This window comes from Athene noctua, chromosome 1 (genome assembly GCF_965140245.1).
Source record: "Athene noctua chromosome 1, bAthNoc1.hap1.1, whole genome shotgun sequence".
Classification (NCBI taxonomy): Eukaryota; Metazoa; Chordata; class Aves; order Strigiformes; family Strigidae; genus Athene; species Athene noctua.
In genome coordinates, this window is record NC_134037.1 from 262,047,965 (window position 1) to 262,069,157 (window position 21,193).

A 21,193-nucleotide genomic window follows, 5' to 3' on the forward strand; every position below is an offset into this window, starting at 1 on the left:
AATCTGTCCTTGAGTTATCCAGGCTGGATGGGGTTTCACATTCAGCCATGAAAAAAAAAAAAAAAAAAAAAAAGCAACAAACCCTGGGATTCCAGAGGCAGTGAGAGAGTAGGGTACCCTGAGAAGGACTTTATGGGGTCCACGAGACTGTAGTGCAGTCATTAGGATAAAATAACAAAGTGAACTCAAAATGCAGTGGGAAAGTAAAAAAGAAATCCAGCTCCTGCTCTCTTTCTCTCTTGCCCTTTGGGTGTGATGCCCTTTTTCACCGAAGTTCTGCCACATTGGGCCATCAAGTCCTTAGGGAAATATGCCGCTGACTCTTTTGCCTCATCAAAACTATTGAACCAGCCCCAAGAAACTGCAGAGAGCAGAGCGGGTCTGGTCCTGGCTGTAGGGAAAGCAGCCGTGCAGGGCAGCAGCTATTCCCAGCAAAAGGGAATGGGAACGTGCCAGTCCTGCACGTGGCCCTGCCCTGACACAGCAGAGAACCACTATCTGTGGCTGTACATATTTTCTTTTTTTTTATGCGGACATACAGAAATATTTATAAGATATATCTCGTGCTTTTGTCTACTCTCTACTTTCTACATAAATATATCTATATATTATAAACAAGCATTAACAATAGTATGAAATAAATGCTGAAGTTACTGGTGCAACAGCAAAATGTTAGATTTTTATGTTTCACTCTCCTACTTGGAAAGCAACCCCAATTTTCCTCCCAAGGACAGGAGAAGAGCATGGCTCGAGGCACTCACTGGCGTGGGATAGATAAGTTCTTTTATTCCCTGTCTCCCCAGCCTCTTCATTTTGAGCAGAATTAGCCAAGATACAGTCAAGACAATGAAACAGAGCACTTGGAGAAAGGAAGAGTCACTGTTCTTGTTTTGCTTTTTATATCAGTGATCACTCTCATCCGTAAAATATCCCAGTGCCCCCAATGAACTTAATAACAAATGTGACTAATACCTCTCATGGGTGGTTTGCTCCTCAGTCCTGCGTGTGGAGAGGAGTTGCTGTGCAAAGGGAGGTTTTAGGCTAGGTTAGGTTCCCTTTCTAGCTCTTTTTTTTTTTTTTTTTTTTTTTTTTCAATGGACGACTAGCTCTGTGTCCCTGTTAGGAACGGTGACATTGGAGAAGGATGTCTGCTCCAGCAGCAGAAGGCAGCAGACCCTGTGAAGTCCCTCAGATCATTTTTTGGGCACCCCATTCCCCAAGAGAAGTGCTGTAAGCAGACAGAAAATCACTCCTACACAGATGTGGTGGGACTGTGGCACTTTCCTCGGGGAAATATGTCCGTAACACCACAGTCTTCCTCCAAATCCTTTATTTTTCCCCACCCAGCCACTCTCTAGGAGGCAACTGCCTCTGACATATGTGTGAGTAGTCCTGGGGAGCTAGAGGAGAAAAACATCATGGACTATAGAGCAAAATTAGAGATATTTTGTTCTCCTCAGCTACTTTGCTTTGCTGTAATGGATTTGGTCTCCTCGCCTCCTTCCCTCCCCCAGCCACGAGCATGCAAAAAGAGGCCTTTGGTAGTTTGTCAGTGGTTTGTGTTATTGTCACCCCATAAAAGTTGGTGGACTAAAACATCTCTGCAGTGCGGTGTGATGAGCGGTGGGTGTCTTTAGGCTGACATGCAGACAGGCTGGTGGCACAAATCCCACTGCTCTCCAAAGCCAGAATTTGGCTTCGTTTGATATGTAAAGAAACTGTCTACTTTCATTCTTTTAAGGAATTTTATTTTTATTTCCAGTTTCTGATGAAGCCAACAAGGCAGGGATGTTCTGAGTGAAGAAAAATTCGAGCATTTCAATGCTATTCTGTAATGATTCTTTTTCTTGCTCCCTTGCTGATGTCCTGAGTCTTTCTGCTTGGTGAAAAAATAATGAGATGGAAGAAATGCTCTCTGTGCACACTGTTTTCAGCAGCGTTTCACTCCTCCGGTGTTGGGCCCATGTTCCTCAGCTGCTTTTCCCCATGTCAGAAGAAAGAGTAACTTTGCAGAGCATGAAAAGATGTGAGTAAGCCTACCAGGCATCTGCAGGTCCATCCGGTGGGAGATGACCCCTCAGCAGAGCTTTAGCTGTGGTGGTACTTCATGCTTCATGTCTGCCTCTGACCACATCTGTCTGTTATTGAAAATGCTGAGCTTAAATGGGTGCAGTGTTTGGAGGTTTGCAGTTTGGGGCATCCAGGCTCAAAAGTTCTGCTGCCTCCTCTAAATAATCCATCATGGGCTTCATCTGAATTTTGCTTCTTCGAGAAGAGTCTGTGTGGCCCCAGCCCATGGCCTAGGCTGTTGGTTACCATTTTTCCCATAATTTCTAAGTTTCAGTGCCCTTCTCCGGAGCGGCAGCACCCTGTGTTAACCTTGTACCCAGGGTGATGTGCCTTAAGATGAGTCATGGACAGGGCCTTCCTTGTTACACAGCCCTGCTTCATCCAGCAAATTAGGGTCATCTCCCTCTTGACACTCTGGCATTTTTTTTTTCCAGAAAACTTTTTTCTATGAGAGGGAGACAGTGCTTTCTGTTTTCTTTTAGTACAAACTAGGAATAAGAAGAGAGTCTATAACACGGGACCATACCGGTAGAATGACCCACGGTGCATCTTGTTCCTTTCAACCTGGCTCTGATGCTTTCATCCTGGCATCAGCAGCAAAGCACAGAGAGGCCAGAAGTGTCCTTGCTCTCACCAGCAATTCTTGATACAACAGGAGTCCAAAATGTAGCTGCCAAATTATTTTCTCTGTGTGTGTGTGTGGTCTGAAAAATATTTGGGACAACACTTGTCACAAACCAGTTTTGCAAGGAAGACATATCCCTGATGGCAGGACAAGACCTTCAGGTACCAGTCTCCTTTCCTACCCCAGCCCCTCAGCAACCAGTTTTCAAGGCTTTGCTCCGAAACACTGAGCTCTTTCACCTTCTGAATGAAATAGCTTTAATTATTGCGAATGTCTCTGTGAGGTGATGCTACAGTTCCCTCTCTTATCACATGCTCTACCAGATCCTAACAGCTGGTATAATTTAGTCCAGCTCCATGTTCTACTACACAGCTCTGTTGATTTACACTAGCTGGGAGCATACAGCTGAGATATATTCCCATAAATGCTATTATTTCAAAATATTACCCTATTAGCCCTGAGGGGAAAAGGCAAGCTATCTTGAAAAGTATTATATCGGTGGCTTTGTAGCATTTATTCATTTGAAAAAAAAAAAAAAAATCTGTGATTTAATAAAACAGTTTGGACTTAATGCTGCTTCCAAATCTGAGGATTTAGATCTTGCATGCATCCAGCTGGCTTTCTATTTTTTGATTAATTCCCCCCCTATCCTCACCCCCTTCCAGTGTTACATTATTTAAGTTGCTCCCTAAGGTAGGCAAATTACACTCATTATAGAAAACTCCCATCCGATTGTTTAGTTTAGTCTGCAAAACGGGAAGTATCTTAATGATGCTAAAGCAGGCAGCCCACGAGTGTTTCATGTGCAGCCTCAAAAGCCCTTGCTGAGGGGAATGGGGGTGGGGAAAGGAGGCAAAAATCTGAATACAATTAACAGTGCCTTTGTCAGGAAAGTGGTAAGAGACCCTGAGGGACCTTCCATTTTTCTAAATAACAGATCCCTGTAGACAACCATTAGCATCCTCCAAGGGAGCTGGGTTTGAGCTGCCCAGCTCCAGGCTACCTGTTCTGGAGAGCAAGAGGAAAATTCAGCTCTGGGATTGCTCGTCCTTAACACCACCACCACCCCACCATGAAGGATTTGCCCTCCTTGCACCAGGCAGAGGGTCGTGAAACACCTTCACTTTGCTTCCAAGAGCAGATGGGAGCCAGGAGAGGAATGACGTTGTCCTCTACATGTGGGAGACGGAGCAGAAAGGAAGATTTGGGGGAGGGAGAGAAAGAACGGGAAACTTAAAATCCACCTGAGATTAATGACTTTAACATGTACAACATGTTTTGTTTTGGTTTGTTTTTCCCTCAGGACCAGTTTCATCAGTCAGACAGAGTTTGATTAAATATCTCAGCAGAGCAGTGGTTTATTCATCTAGAGCGAAAGTTACCTGCTATTCAGGGAAGCAGCATTAGCTTTGTTTTCTAATTATAAAAACAACAATAATAATAATAATAATAAAAATAATAACAATGGTATGCATTGTGAGCTGTTTTTATTTGCTTTGGTTCAGAGTGAGTGGACTGCATTGTAAAGATGAAATGAGTTATTTTAACCATCCTTTCTGGGTTGCGTCGAGGTTTTTTTTCCTCTTTTAAGTGGAATTTTTCAGGGTATTCACCAGAAACACATGGCCTCGATATTTCTGTAAAGAAAATAAAAAGGCAGAGGAGGGTATCATGTAATTGAACGACTTCAGGAGCTGGGATGTGAAGGCACGTGCTGCAAAATGCCACAGAGCTCATGAGAAAGCCACCGGCTCCGTAACGCTGCGCTGGGGCTGTGGGGCTGCCATCCACACAGGGACAAGCTTCAGACCTAAAAATTGTCGTGGGTTGAGTTACTCTGGGAGCCTGCCCACTCGTACAACACAACGACAACTTGAACGGGGACAGCTCGCACGCTTAAGGCTACAACATGTGTATTTCTGGATCAGGGCCAAAGCGCTGAAAACCTGGGGGAATTGAATCCTATAAATGCCAGTTATCCATATCTCAGATCTCTCTAAGTGGTAACTGCTGACAAACATGTTTTTGTTGTTTTTGGTTTTTTTTTTAATGGAGACCCACGTTTCTTTCACATTTTATAACACTGGGCCCCAAATCCACTCAAATCCACTCAGTCTGGGATCGGATCCGTAGCATTGCTCAGTGGTGATGAGCGATGAACCCAGGCTGAAGCGAAGGTGGGATTATAAAATAAAACCAGGTAACGTTGGGTTCTCACAACCCCGCGTTTGCTTGAAATTCTAGGAGTGTATGGCAGCTCAACTTCAACTTCCTTGAGGATTGCCTGCTTTCTCAAAATTCATACAGAATTTTAGAAGAGAGATTTTAGCTCTATCAATCATTCCAGGGGGCTTCCTTCCTTCCCCGTTGTTTCTCATCATAAATTTCAAGCTGTTTTGGAGTACCCAATGTTTAGGATATTTAGGATACTCCTGAATAGCTTGAAATTTAAAATGAGATGCTATAATCTGGGTCATTATAAAAGTCATTGATAACAGCAACTACATCCCCAAAGAAAACCGACCGGTGTGCCTATCTCAAACCAAATAGCCCCCACGTCCAGGCAGCTGACCACGCAAAGGAGGATCCAGACTTTTCTCTGCTGCATGCAGACACTGAAAACACGCACCACCTGCAGCTACTTCCCACTCCACTACCTGCTCAATATGTAATTAATTTTACAAACTGCCGCACATGTTGACCAGGGCCAGGCTTAGGCAGAAAAACTGTTTTCTTTTCTAAACTTGCTCTGCTCAGGACTGCTCTCCTCATCTGTCTTGAACAGATTAAAATACCACCTCGATGCTCACCTCTGCAGGTGCTTCCTTTCTGGCTGCAGGCAGTGTGCGAGATGCGGGGAGGGGTGTGAAATGGAAGTCTCTTTGCTTTTGGGGAAAGTGGGAACTGACAGCTAGCAACTCCCTGTGTATCCACGCTTGAGGAGCAGCCCTCAGCGTGACATAAAAGCGTCAAGCTGACAGTTGCAAAGAATCAGTTGATTTAAGGCAGCCACAACTCCCCAGCTCGCCCTGACCCCCCCACACATAACTTTTCCTCTGCTGGATGTTCTCAGCAGCCTGCAGTGAAGCATCTGATGTCATCTGAGGCTTTGCACAGGACTTCAGAGTGATCTTGGCCCTGCGGGAGTCCTCTGCCCACCAGGGCTGGAGCAGAAACGTCAAGGGACACCCAAAGGCATTTCAAATAGTACTGACAATTAGACAATTGAATTGCACCCCTGCATCTCGTGATGCAAGGGTTCAAGGACTCCTTCTTCCCTCCACAGCACTGGTCCCAAGGGCTCTTCCACATCGACCGTGGACCAACAAACTGTGTGACACGCAGAAATGAGCTCTGCAAAGCCATTGGGCTGATCCTGCCTCCTAATAACCAGGTCAGAGCTCCAGGTCTGGTCCTTACAGCCCCAAATCTCCAAGAGAGGCTTCTGAGTTAAACAGGACCTTAAACAAAAACTCCCAGGTTGTTGAATGAATTACTCCAGGAGGAACTCACCTCCTCTGACATTGCACAGGTCATGGAGCAAGCTGTCCTCAGCTCCCTGTGCTGTCAATAAAGATATTTCTAGAGTGCTAGAAATATGGCGTGCCTCCAAAAATCAGGGTAAGATGAATTATGTCCATGGGGAGTTAGTGTGACCCTTTTCCTGCAGACATCCACAGAGCAGATGTCAGAAGTTGGATGAGATTTATCCTTAGCCTGATGCTTGTCATAGAGGTCCTTCTGTTTTGATGTTTGGTCTTGTTATAAACCAAGCTAATTAGTTGTTAAGCATATCTGGACTATTAGCATCAGAGCATGATCCTGCGTAACTCCTATGCTCAAAATGATTACAGCTGGCATCTATTATTTTACATAAATTGCTTAAAGACACTTCCAAATAAAACAACGAAACCCAATGGATGAAATCAAGCATTGTAAACACGTAAATGTAGGTGGTTAGATTTACTTTTTCCTCTTCTCTCCATTAGAGGGAACATTTTCATCTTGGGATTTACACATAATTCCAAGAAAACTAAAAAAAAAGTTACTTTTCATGGAGTTTATAAAGAAAACCAAACTGTTAAGTGCACTGTCCACTTTGTGGTTGCAATCAAATGTCGGACTCAAGGCCCTGAACTTGACTTGTGTTTCTAATTGCTCTGGTACAAAGTAACTTTTTTTTTTTTTTTTTTTTTTTTCCCCCAACATTAAAGAGGTTATTCCAGATAATAAAATGTAAACAAAGAAACATCAAAGAACAAAATGAATGCCATACAGTAACGGTGTTTTACATGAACACTGAATTGCTGGTAGAGGATTTATCCTTGCAAAATATTTTCCATTACTCTATGTGGTCTGCTTAATAACTTAAGTGCCCTGGCTTACCTTTAGGTGACTTAGATAAGAGAGAGATACTCCTACATAAACATACACTGATCGTCCTTTCAACGTCATCCTTTTTCTCCTCAAAATGTTCTTGGTCAGTCTAATGAGATTAATTTTCTTTCTCGTTGCTGATACCCTGCTGGTACTTTTGAACACTTCTCTCAGTGGTGTGTGTACTGGATGAAATACATAAGAATAAAGGAATCATGGAGAATGAGTAGAAATACTCCAAAAAAAGTCAGCACTCAGAGGGAAGGGGCTCCAAAATACCTTTTAAGAACCTAAATTCAATAGTGAGGATTAAGTGCCTCAGTGACTAATACATTATTGTGTATTTTGCCCTTTTTTAGTCCAGACCAATTATTCTTTCCCAGTTTTGCAACTAATTTGGGTATATAAATATAAATATATATGTTTATATTATATATAAATATAAATAGGATAGTTATAAAGGAATTGGGTACAGGAATTCCCCCAAATTTTTATTGAATAAAACTCCTGTCCTCTTTTAGAACGACCAAACGCAACTCCACAGATCTCAAATCCCATCCAAGTTTTCCTTCTGCACTATATCCCGTATTTTTTCAGGTGCTCTTGTGCAGAGAGGTACCTGGGAGAGAACCATCTCGTTGCAGCTTCAGTGATGGAGACACTACATCTGAGCTAACCCAGCACCATCCCCATGATGGATGGGCATGAGGGAGGTAAGAACTGGCTGTGCTTCTTTTTTATTCTATTTTTTTTTTTTAGCCTGGTCTGGGGTAAGAACATATGATTTATTTTACCTGGTTTGCCTCTGAGATCTGGCCAGCCTCACCTAATTCTGGATGATAATTGAATCCAGGATGGTTCTGCTGGGTTTCATACTAAGGGACTTTTCACTGCTATAGCTGAGGCAACGTAATGGAGTTATGTTATACGGAGGTGGGTTTATATTTATCATCACCCTGTAACTAGGACTGACACAAAAAAAGATTAAAGCAATAAAACCCAAAATAGAACATCTTCTTGAAGGTTTGCTTTTTTTTCTTTTTTTTTTTTTCTTTTTAAAGGCCCAAAGTTTTCAACTAGGATTTGCCTTGACAGGATAAAGTACATTTTCAGACTCGGCTTCTTAATGGGCTACATCTGCTTAATGTAATTTTGCATCTGAACTGTGTGTCTTGTCAGACGCAAGTCAGAACTGCACTCAGCAGTACTCACTTTCCCTGGAATCAGATAAAGTCAACCCAATAAATTAGTTTTACTGCTCTCGGTATCACCCTGTTATCATTGTGAGTGATTTAGTCCGGGTTTCCCAAACTTCCCCATTCTTTCACAATGAAAGGAATTGAGCTCCCCAAAAAAAAAAAAAAAAAAAAAAAAAAAATAATTATTTCTCCTTCTTTTTCTTTCTCTTTCCCTTTCCTTCTTTCTTTCCCTTTCCTTCCTTTCCTTTTAATTTTCTTTCTTCTGCTCTCTCTTGCTCTCTCTTTTTTTGTGCTTTTTTTTCTCACTTTCTCTCTCTTTCCATTGATGGGCTATATAAAGTAATTCACACTTACACTTTTTAAAAGTATAGCTTTTTGCTCAAAGAGAAGCTATTTAATTAGGCAATTGTGACCTGCTTCTCAGCTGGTGTAAATCAGCAGCAATGATTTATACCAGCTGAACATATGAATTCTGGTGTTTGGTAGCAGGTTTTAGAGGGCCTGCCTTGTAAAGTGCATTGGACTGTGTATTATATTAGTTACAAGAACATTTTGTAAAAATACAGTTGTATTTTATGCCATCTTTTTTTCATATCCTTTATATTCCCATGTCGTTTGCATGATTAAACAAGAGGAAAGATGGACTTGTTGCAGAACAGACCAGGAGCTGGGTGATAATGGTCTAAGCTCCCTCTTACATCATGGACCAGTCACTTGAAGCTGAGGTGCTGAGTATCCCGTACGAGGTATTGACAGCTTGCAAGCCCCGCTGGAGCCCACAGAGCTTTATAGAGATCTCAGGGGCCTTCAGAGGCATCTGGGGCTGTGATGGATGCGGCCTACAGGTTGGATACTCACGATGGGAGGAGGTGGGAATAGGTGTCCACACACCACGGTGATGGATGGGAAGGATGGTGCAGTGTGAGGGCAAGTAGGAAATGGTGTTTGTTGGGGTTTTTTAACGCATTTCTTTTTCTCAGAAAGACTGAGGGATCTTTTCCTGGGGAAAATGATTTCAAGGAGTAATAATTGATGTATGGACCTCTGATTAGGGGCATCTGAGAACCTAGTGAACGTCTTCTGCTCTTCTCACTGGGTTAGCTAAGCCTGGCAAGAGGAAAGGAATGAACACTTGGGGGTGGCAATATGCTAAGACTCCTAGAAAACTTGGCCAGAGCTTGTCTGTCAGAGCTGAGTGCTGTAAGAGAGGTGCCAAGTTCTGGTAAGCTGGAGGGACTGCAGCTTGGACCCTGATTTGCTGAGGATACAAGCCCTTTGTGACATTCTTCTGCTTTCATGAATGCGTGTACATCCATCCTCTGTCCTTTCAGATGCCTTCTGCTCTCAGTGGCCAGCTCCAGAAAACTTTGGCAGGGGGTCGAGGTTTCAAGAGCATCAAAGGTGGATGATAACCCACCTGCCTGGATGTGCTAGCTCTGTCATTGAGTTAGCTCATCCTGGACTCGTTCTGTTAGCAGTGATTAGAAATCAGCATCAGGGACATTGTTGTATAAAATAGCCCAGAACTTCTCTGATTAAGGCAGCACACCATCACGGTAGTTCAGCATTAGTCTACTATTGTAAATCATCAGTTATACCTGGGATACTTAGAAGAAAAAACAAAGCAACTGTATTCCTTGTAGAGCTAGGCGAATTAATTTAGTGATAATAATCCCAAACTCTTGGAGCTGAGTTCCTGTCTCCATTCTGGCTAAATTGCCTTCGAAACATGTTAAATCTATGTGCATAATAAGTCAAAGAAAGGCATTTCTCTATGAAACACCAATTCATTTTCCTGCTCTCCTTTGTGCTCAGTTATAACCAGGATTTTATAAGAGTGTGCTTGAGAGTGGAAAACTGTATTATCCTTTAAATATGGTGTCCCAGCTACAGCTGAACTTTCTGTTTGGACTTTGACCAAGCTTCTGGGCTTAAATCCCAGCTCTGGAGCTACCAGATGGGCCACATTATTCTCACTTGCAGAAACCCCATCAGACAAACTGTTTCGACCAGAACAGGTCTGCTGCTTATGGAAGGTGCGAGGTACTAATGGGACATTGTGCTCCTGCCACGGGTGCCATGCTCCTTCTGGTACCCATCCCAGCTTGCATCGTACTTGTTTTTTACAATTCCCTGGATCAGAAGAACAGGGAAAGGTCTAGTGGAGACACAGTCCTGCTAGCAGATGGGGCAAGGCCAGATGGACATGCCTAAATGAGGACCACTAGCATCTCAGCATCACAGCAGCCTGAAGTGCTTCACAGGGGAATGTCTCAGCCCAGCCAACAGGCACTGCCAAAGAGAGAGACGTGTTGGAAATCACACTTCTTTCTTGGACTCGAGTGCCTGTGTACAGCCCCGAGATACCTGCATCTTTGGCTGCATTTCACTAGTAAATAAACCAGACTGGAGCGTGTTTGCTGGCTGCCCATGGCAAGTGGCACAGCAGAACTTGTAACCAGATGGTTTTTATCGCCCAAACAGATGACTTCACGCCTACTGAGTTTTGTCAATGATCCTTGCCCTTTGCTAGGATGACCATGCCTGGATGTTGTCTGGACTCAGAAACTGGTGTGGGCCTCAGACACGGTGGGGAGTAAGCTAAGATTTAGGCGGTCTGGATGATCATGGAACAGAGCTGGAGCCATTGCTCTGGTTCTAGCTGGCTCTAATACAGACATAGACTTGGAGGCTTAGAGCATTTTGTAACCCTTAGGTTTCCCTTTCCTGAAGTCATACATTCTCCCCTTGAGCTCCTGTCACCTTTTCATACCCCAGCAGAGAGTCCTGCAACTCACCTCTCTGTTGACTGAAGAGCTAATTCCCTTGTTTGTCGTGAACCTAGCTCCCATCAACTCCATTTGGTGTCCCCTAGTCCTCCTTCTACAAGAGAAGGTTCTTGTACTGAAAGAGATCCCCCTTCATCCCTCCTGGGTGTCTCCTTCCAGGACATCATCTGACTTTCATGTAGCTACCATCACCCTTATAATCCTCAAGGATGCATAATGGAGGCATAAGAGAGATAGCCTGCTATAGCTATAGCTGGCAGTCAAGCCACACACAAGCTGTAGACCTCTTTTTTATCTTTCCTCAGAAATGAGCCCTTGCAGCTTTTCTGACTGCAAGGAGTAGGAGTCTCTGTGATGTCCATCCAGGCTTCCCTCACCAGGGATAGTCAAGGTAGGGCTGATTCTCATTTGCTTATTTTTCTTGTCCCAGTGACTCCCAGGAGATTTCAGAGCCAAAGGAGAGAGCTCAGACAGCGCTCCTGGGCCACAACATGATGAAGGGCTAGGGGAAAGAGAAACAACTTTTTTTCAGGTAAAAACTCCCAGTCTCAACCACAAGATATGGACCACATCATCACTAGGTCAGGTTTTGATTTGGTTCTTTTGCTTAATAAATTGGGGGCTGAGGGTGGAGACTGAAAAAAGAACTGTTGGGTCCCTTACTGGTTCTTCTGAGGTAGTGCTTTTAATCCATAGCCGTTTTCAGGCAGGCGGAGAGGATGGAGGTGCTGGCAAGACCTGACCCCCCATCGCCAGGCTGGGAACAATGACCAGCACTTTGCCTGCAGGTAGGTGAGATGTAGTTGGAAAGGCTGCTGAGCCAAATGTTCTGGAATAAAACAAACACGTATCACCCTGCAGGTACTAACAGATGTCACAAAACCCCTCTCCTTCCATATCTCCCAATGGGACAGGAGAATAAGACAGCTAACCTGTAAGGACTAGCAGCAAACTGCTCTTTTCCCCGTCTCCCAGATTTGGCAGGAAACCTCTGTACCTCTGTTATACTTCTCCCTTTATGAGATCCCTTCATATGCTGCTCAGAGAGAGGAGCACACAATAAGGCCCAGATAGATCCCAAAATGCTTCAGGAGTAGTAGCTTCCCTGTTTCCTCAGCTCAGCTAACTTTGGGCGCTGGGGGTTCAAGAACAAACCCTTGAGAGGTTCATTGCATGGGGTTCACCTGGGCCACAGAGGTCTGTGCCTCAGCTGGAGTCTTAGCACCATCCTTGAGACCATGAGGACATGTTCAGGTATCACAAGGTGGGGTCTGCAGGGGAAGAAAAGGCCTCCCTCTCTCAAGAAACTAGGCAGGGGGCTGGTGAATCAGTCCACAAGATCTTCATGGCACCACCGAACCTCACCAGTGTCCAGCACCCTCCATTCCTCATGCGCAGTTGGGAGGGTGAGGAGCCGAGTTCCACAAGCATCTGGGGAAATGAAAAACCAACTGGCTTTTCTGGCTTCATGTCAAGATGGAAAACAGATGGGATCCTTGTACTGTGGCTTTCTTCCTCCCTGGCAAGCAGATGTTGTAACCTTTTCTAGAGTGGGCTGGAGAAACGTGCCCTCTTCTCCAAGAGCTGGCCAAGCTCCCCGCCAAGAGAAGGAAGATTAAGAGATACAGATCTCTTCTTGGCCCAGCTGGCAGCCTGCAGCCTGACTGGCCTGCAAAGAGGGTGCAAAAGAGTGTGTATGGTGGCACTGACACCCACTCCATCACTGCTTTGCATCCATGGGAAAGGATCTGCAAAGAGAATCGGGACTGTTGGTTGGCTCAGGGCGGAGTTCCTTACACAGCCTGTGGGAGGTTTTTTTAAGCATATGTAGTCAATTGTGACCTGGTTGTAGAAATAAGTGGGAAGTCTGGGTCCTTTGTGTGCACGAAAAGGCAGGTAGTAGGTTTAAGGATGGGCTGGAAGGCAGAGGGTTGGGAACCACGGAGAAAAGAAAGCGCAACAATCAAGGAAAAGAAGGGAATGAAGTCACTGATTGCTTCTCAAGGCTGTATTTTAAAATGTCACCTGATTGGTTTTCAAGCCAGAAAGGTTTCAGGTCCAGTGGGTTTCCAGTAATGATGGTAAAATAAGGAGGAGCATTGAAAGGAATTTGTAAACTTTGTATTTCTTTCCCAGTTTTTTAAAGTTTCATGAAAAGGACTTTTGTCCTTCCTGGCTAGAAATCAAACTTGGGAGTAAAAACCTGTCTATGTTCACCAAGAGAAAAGACTTTTTCTCAGCAAGATTTCCAATACTTGGATTTGTCACACTGGAGACTTTTTTCTTTTTAGAAAGAAACGTTTCTCTGTCTCTACGTTTCGCAAAATTTCATGTTGTACTCACTTATCTGTGTGGAAACAGCCTTTTTGTAGGCAAAGTCCCCAGAGCCACAAATTTCCAGCCCCAGGAAGGGATTGAAACATTTACAAGGAAAATATAATGCTGCCACCTCGACCATTTGAAGACAGCATTGCAAAGTACAAGGCCATCTCCCAGCTGATCTGTGCTCCATCAGCTTGAGCAGTGCAACCACAGGGCAAGGGCTCTCCTGGGTCTGCTCTTCTCCGGCCACAGCAGAGCAACCGATTAAACCAGGGACCCCCAATAAAATCATATAGTTATATCAGACCATGGGCAATTCACTGCAGCCTTTACACCACAACATAGAGCAGAGACAACTAGAAAACAAGAGGGTAAGTTAGTAGACATCTCAGGTCGTCGATAAGTAGGGAGCACCCAGTCCCTGCTGGCACTGTGACAAACACTGGGACTGCGCCTTGACCTATAGATAAGTCATAGTCAAGTCTGGGATTTCCAAAAGGGTTTATTTTCGAGAGAAGGAAATATGACTTCGTCATGTTAGCAAGTATCAGCGAAGGAATCGTGAACCAGGGTCCCAGGGGCATTCAGGAATGCAAAATGTGCAGAGGCAAAGTCAGGAACAGGATCGCTGGAACAGGGAAAAATGCTTAACTGCAGCTTGGCAGCTTGATCCAACATTAGACCTGAAGACTCACCTGCAAACCAAGCTGAGCACCATCGGCTTGTGCAGACCCCAAAGCAGAGGGAGTTTGCTCCTGTGTGCTTAGTGTGGAATGGCTTGCAAGGGATTTGGTGAATCCAGCTTAATTTCCATGTGTCTTCTGATGAAATCTGTACTGAAGTCATTATGATAGCACGGGCTTTTCCAGATGTGACAGTAAATGTCTGCAGACACGCTTTTTAACAGTCTGCAGGGTTAGGAAGACATTTTATGATCTAGGTGGACGAGGCTGTTTAATGTCTGAGCAAAAAAAAATTAATGGCAAAGAGCTGCCTAACAAGCCTTTTTCTGAGTGATTGCTAGCCAGGCTAATGCGTATTTGGTCATAAACCAGCTGGGACATTTGGGATGTATTAGCCAACTTTTGCATAACACATGCGGGAAGATGCTGAGAAGATATAGCTGCTATGTTATGATGTAGTACAAAACTATTGAGTTACATGGTACAAAATTTGAGTTTCTTTCACAAGGTGACCCTTTTCACTGGTGTGGCCATGGTTCACATGAAAGGTGTAGGGTTTGGGTGTGACATTTTCTTACGGTATTTCATCTGTATTTCCTTTTTTTTTTTTTTTTTTTTTTTTTTCCCCCTATCTGCAAGATAAGGTTTAAACTTTTCTATCAGCTTGAGGATCATTCAGATATGACAGTAACAAGAGACAGATGTTTACTTCCAAGAAAAGTGGGCCCAGTTCATCGTAGTGGTAGGAGACCGGTGACTGTTTTCTCAGCATCTGGGAAGTGCTGAGTCTGCTACTCCCGTGTGAAATCACACTTTTAAATAACAGCCTTGTCTAGTAATGGTGTTGTCTGTGTGAATGCCTTACGGAAAGGGCAACCAGAAGACGTGGTGGTCTTCTCTTCTGGAGCGTCCTTGTACTTGAAGGTGGACAGAGCTGCTGCTCTTGTGTTTGATGAAGGGGCAACATCTCACATCAGATCATATTATAAAATACAATCTGAGGTCCTTAGCAGTCCCCATAAGAAGGTTCTTGCTGCTTCTAAACCATAGAGGAGCCAGTTTAAAGATCCCTGAAATCATTCCTGGGATCTCAGGGAATATCTCCACTCCTAAGTAAGAGAGGTCCAGGGTGTAAGCTCAGGTCCTGGAGTGCCAGTTGTCCATGCTGCTTCGCCATTAGCTCACTCTCAAACCCTGCTCTCAGTCAGAGGAGAGCCGAGGTGTTTGGACACAAGCCATGCTGTGACACTTGGCCTCAGGGCCAGGGAATCGGCCCTGGCCGGCTTTATTTAGTAGAGTAGGTGTTGCTGATGAGACTGCACCACTTTTGGCTCCCTCTGTCCCAGCAAGCTTTGCACCTTCAAACACCCCCACAAGTCTTTATGCCACATCTCAGAGCTCGTAACACCTACCCTCAGTTTCTAGCTATAAAAACATTACTCTGGCAGGCTGCAGCACAGCCCACTTAATATTTCAGACACTTTGAACTGAATCCCCCCGTCCCTCCTTCAATAATTACTATGAACTAGGGCCATGGGGCATCACACAAGACCCAGAGGAGGCTGAAGGCCAAATGCCATGTGCTGTGGACCAGGCAGTCTGCTGGCAACCCCGAGCTGTGTGCGGCGATACAAACCAGGCTGTGTGACTGGACTTTAAGGCTAGATGGGAGCGCAGCCCGCTTTGCTACAGAGGAAATCCCTGTGGATTTAGGGGAACCATGCCCTCAGAAGGAAAGGAAGACTTTTGCCAATGCAGGCATTGGAGATGTGTGTTCATCTGACTGAATTCTCAGCTCACGTTCACGTGATGAAAACTGTGGCTCAGAGAAATCTTTGGTAAGACACGTGGTAACATGCAAAGCCCAGCAAGTCTCCATAAATACCCCTGGTTAAGTCCCCAGCACAACAGAGTCATTTAATAAGGTTATCAAATGCAAGGTAAGCCACGGCAGCCAAATGTGAGGTCATTCCCATCAACTCAGCTTACCATGCATTAGTGTCCAACTTCTGCTTGCTTTGCATGGAGAGTATGCGCTGGAATAGTTATTACATCTCAGCCAACATGTGGTAATGCCATATGGGCTGCCATAACTGGGTTGTGTCCTTGAGCCCCAGCATCCTGCTGTTCACAGACGATGGGTTGCATCTCCACAAAGGGACAGCAGATGTGGACTGCTCCTTGAGAAAGAAAACCCAGCTTGCCTTGAATCCAGAATGCATGGGTTTGACATTCCAGGCATATCTTGACATTGCTGCAAACCTCTAGGTCCTCATGCAGCACGAGCTTGGATATTTTGCTATCTATACAAAAGGACCTTGTACCAAAGTGCTTGTGATCTAGATCTGTTCAAGAGCCTGGATGTGGTCTACACGACTATGAGTGCCTTGACTGTGTAAGAAGAGGTAGGGAGGGAGGTCCCTCAGGCAGTGACTTAGTATAAAATCATGGACACACTTTGGGCTCTGTTTGCTCAATGAACAAATGACTGAAAGGTCACTACTGGAAAATCCATTCTGACTTTGACTCGAGGAATTTACATCTCTTGACACGATAGCCTTGCTGTTGGTCTACAAGAACCAGCCTGTGGATCTGTGAACACCAAGAACTCATCTCCCAGCCAGCCTATTTCATGAGCCCTTTCCTTTATCCCTGAGACTACAAGGACACTGCTGTCCCATTTCTGTAAGTGTTGGGAGAAGATTCCTCAAACCTTGCATCTGGCCCACCTCAAAGGATATTATCTTTTGTATTATCTATATTTTATCTTCAGGTATCATTGCGTGAAGTTGCTCTGGAGATCCCAGGTCAGGTGGGGCAAACAAGGCAGGCTTGCCAGCTGAGATACCAGTTCATCTGCAAGGGTAGAAGTACTGTGCCTCAGTCAAACAATCCGAGAGGCTTGATACGTCTTCAGAGATGATGTGGAAGAGAAACCATCTCTCTTGCAGTGAGGCTGGAGTATAAAGCAGCTCCTTCAACACCCACCTCTCTGCTGACAAGGACATCACAGAGGGTAACTGTAGCTTTTATAAAAGATGGACATATGTCTACCTACTGACTCCAGGCAGTGAGGAAAGGGAAAGTTTTCACCTCTATCAAACCAGGCTGGATTTGAACTAGCACCCAAAAACATACCCCAGCAGGCTTACAAGTCCCTGAATGTCTCCCTTCTGTACAGCACCCAGCTCCCGGAGGCCATGGGTGTTACTAATATAATAAACATTGATGTTAGCTCTCTATCTGCTAGGTATGTTGCACTTTATAAATGCCACACATATTCCCAGCCTTTAGGAATTTCCCCAAATCCTACCCATTCTAAACAGATCCCACAGCTGCTTCCCCTGCAAAAATCCAGCTGCATCTTCTATTGTGCCTTTACTGTGATTATCAGAAGATTTTCCTCCAGTTTAGCAGAGCTGCAGCTCGTACATTCTTGACCTCTGAAGCACAAAGAGAAAGAAGAAAATAACCGGGCACAATGTCTCTTTTAGCTATTATTCCACCAGGGCCAGCCAAGCTACTGAAAGGGAAATCCCTGCACAAATTAAGGAAATTCATATATTTCTTTCATTCTAAGAGGCATTCCCGACAGAGCCAGGGCTTTTTTCCAAAGACATGGCTGCATTCCAGCATCAGAGAAACTTTATTATGCAAATATTGACCAGTGTTGAAGGAAACAGCAATAAAAAACTGTCAAAGGTGACAAGACCTATTGCGCTTGGGCTGTAACATCTGAAGCCAGATTTTGGGAGCATTGTTTCACTGATGAGATGGCTTTCGCAAGTAGAGGGTAGCAGTGGATGGTCTGTGTTTCTTTTTTTTTCTTCTTCTTCTTACTTCATTTTAATTGGGGAAATTTTAGTCCTGGAAACGATGACGGAAACACTAGCGAATGCACAGAATCCTGTTATTGTCCAGGACTTAGTTGTGCAACGATCCACACAATGATCCAACACGTAGACCAAAACTAATAAAGACCTACCTGGCAGGAACTTGAAGAGGAACATTATGCATTATGGACCGGCCCCAGGAATGAGAGCGCTGGGTGGAAGAATATTGGAAAAAGATGGGAACTCCACCTCCAGTGAAGCTGATGGAAAAGTCCAAAGGAGGCCCAGGAATGATGGGCAGGAACTCAGTAATGATATACAAGTTGTAAGCTTTGAGGCAAAAGTCAGGGGTCGCAAAGATGAAGGTTTAAGTTACACATTGGTGAGAGAGAGCCGAGAAGTCTTTGCAGTTGATGTGCAGAGGGCCTGGAGAAGATGTGAGGATACAACACAACCCCACATGCTTTGTAGGTGTGAGTTGGGGCAACAGCTTGCCCCTTAAAATGAATTAATCTGCCTCCACAGCAGAACTGAATTAAATCTTTACAAGCCGGGGAGACACATTTTAAAAAGCCATCTTTACGCAGAACCTTGTCCTTACAAGAGAAACGATAAAATAACTACATTAGACCATATATACACAGATAATTTCCCACCCAGCTCTAGTCAGAAACAAACGTTTTAAAAAGTACTCTAAAAAGCAAGTAATGATTCCTCTTCCCTTTGCAATACCCTTCTTGCTTTTGATATGGGTGAGTGCAGGGTACGGTTTTACTGTATTCACATGCAAATACGCCACACCCACATTTTATCCTCAGGAACTCCTGCTGAAGCTGACGAAGAGTTTAGCCCTGAGATAAGGGCTACTTTAACTGATATTCTCTTTTCTGCTACTTGTTCTGTTAGACAAGCCAGCTCTAAGCCATGCTCACCTCAGCAGGATATAGGCACTTCCCAAGGGCTCTGTAGGATATCCTCATTTACTCAGAATAGACCTCTTCCTTTTCCTTTCAAGCTCCTCTCATCACATATATTATCAGCAGCTTGGGCAGTGTGAAAAATAGAGTTTATATCCCACCCCCTGAGCTGGTATACGAACAAGAAGCCAAGGACAGACATTGCTTCTAAACACTGGATTCTAGACAAAAATTGTCATCCACATTCCCTCAGTAATTCATTCTCAATATCATGGTGAACAAACTGTTTTCTTGCATTGCCTGTCTCCTCCCATTGACTATAGAGACGGCGTATTTGGTGCCGCACCAAACGTCAATTTGTCATGACAATTAGCAAATTGATCCAAAAGTTCACAGAGGAAGGCATGAGCTTTCCATGGTCCCCCTACTCCCTGTGTGTGCCTGGGATCAAGTGCTTGTTCGACCATGTGATGCCACCATGATCTACGTATTATATTGCTCTTTGGGTTTGACATCTGGGAGCGGTTTCAATGTAAAATGTTAACTGGGACCTTTGGGAATGGCACTGGTCCTTCAAAAACATCCTGGTGTTCGTGGAGTGTGGCTGGGACTCACAAAACCTGTAGAGGTTTAAGCCCAGCCAGCAGCTAAGCCCCACACAGCCGCTCGCTCGCTTCCCCCTGGTGGGACGGCGGAGAGAATCGGAAGGGTAAAAGTGAGAAAACTTGTGGATTGGGATAAAACCTGTTAAATAGGTATAACAAAAGCTGTGTGCACAAGCAAAGCAAAACAAGGAATTCACTCACCACTTCCCATCAGCAGGCAGGTGTTCAGCCATCTCCAAGAAAACAGGGCTCAATCACACGTAACAGTGTCTTGGGAAGACAAATGCCATCGCTCTGAATGCCACAGAAATATAGAATTGTAAAATGGTTTGGGTTGGAAGGGACCTTTAAAGATCATCTAGTCCAACCCCCCTGCCCCGGGCAGGGCCACCTTCCACCAGCCCAGGTTGCCCAAAGCCCCGTCCAACCTGGCCTTGAACCCTTCCAGGAAGGGGGCAGCCACAGCTTCTCTGGGCAGCCTGTGCCAGGGCCTCACCCACCACCCCCCCCCCCCAGTAAAGACTTCTGTCCTTATATCTAGTCTGAATCTCCCCTCTTTTAGTTTAAAACCGTTACTCCTTGTCCTGTTGCAACAGACCCTACTAAGAGTTTGTCTTCGTCTTTCTTATAAGCCCCCTTTAAGTACTGGGAGGCCCCTCTAAGGTGTCCCCAGAGCCTTCTCCAGGCTGAACAACCCCAACCTTTTCATCCTGTCCTCACAGGGAAGGTGCTCCAACACTCTCATCATTTCTGTGGCCCTCCTATGTTCCCCTCTTCCTTCTTCTTTCCCCAGCTTTGTACACTGAGCATGACACCATATGGTCTGGGATATCCCTTGGTTCATTTGGGATCGGCTGTCCCAGCTGTGTCCCCTCCCAACTCCTTGTGCACCCTCAGCCTGCATGCTGTTGGGGTGGGGTGAGGAGCAGACAAGGCCTTGAACTTGAGCGCTGCTCAGCAATAATGAAGAAATCCCTGTATTATCAACACCGCTTTCAGCATAAATCCAAAACACAGCCCCATACCAGCTACTATAAAGAAAATTAACTCTATCCCAACCAAACCCAGCACAATGTGGCTCGCTATATATGCTGCCCCTGCCCAAAAGCCCTATTAAGATGCAAACCAGGAGTTTACCCCTGGAAAATCCTGGTCTAAGTCTGTGCTGTTGCTCTATGCTTACCGAAGTGTTGCTCTGTCTGAGCTGGTGCTGGTCACTGCGTCTCTGCACAAGTGAGATCTGTTACTTGCAGCACCGGTTACATCATGGTTCAGGAAAATGGGGTGAAAGGGTCTGAGTCTCTGCAAGTGAAGTGAAAGAAAATAGACTCTGGTGCTTCTTTTGCAACTTTCAACATTTCTCAGTGCTGCACCTTCGGGGCTGGCAAGCGGGGAGAGCATGCCAATCCACCTCCCCATGGTGCTCTCTCTCCTTCCCCAGGTTTATTTAGGTATAGGAGGCTGGTCTGGCTCTGAGGACGACTCTGTCTAACCTAACGTGATTTCAGCTGAAAAAGAGAGGGCCAAAGTGTTTCACTTTGCTTTTGATGGGAGGCAGGCAGATGACACCTGCTCCAAATGGTCTGCAATGAGGGGAGGGGGCCCAAATCTGCTATTGTACCCCCAGGAAGATGAGATTTAGAGGGGAAAAGTTAGAGGTATAGGGACTGCTTCTTCCTATGTACCAGGCACAAAGTGGTCCAGGGAGTTTTAACAGTAAGAATAACACACATACACACACAAAAAGATGCAGAGGAGTCTAGACTTGTTAAA

At 44.9% G+C, this 21,193-nt stretch overlaps 1 long non-coding RNA gene across 1 annotated transcript; it reads right to left on the reverse strand.

The window, feature by feature from the left end:
* Positions 1-3,775: 3,775 nt before the first annotated feature.
* Positions 3,776-20,644, reverse strand: LOC141973969 (uncharacterized). Its single transcript, XR_012635640.1, has 3 exons — positions 20,604-20,644; positions 19,622-19,714; positions 3,776-4,332 (listed from the first exon to the last, which is right to left on the reverse strand). It is a non-coding gene; the product is annotated as an uncharacterized LOC141973969 (long non-coding RNA).
* Positions 20,645-21,193: the final 549 nt, after the last annotated feature.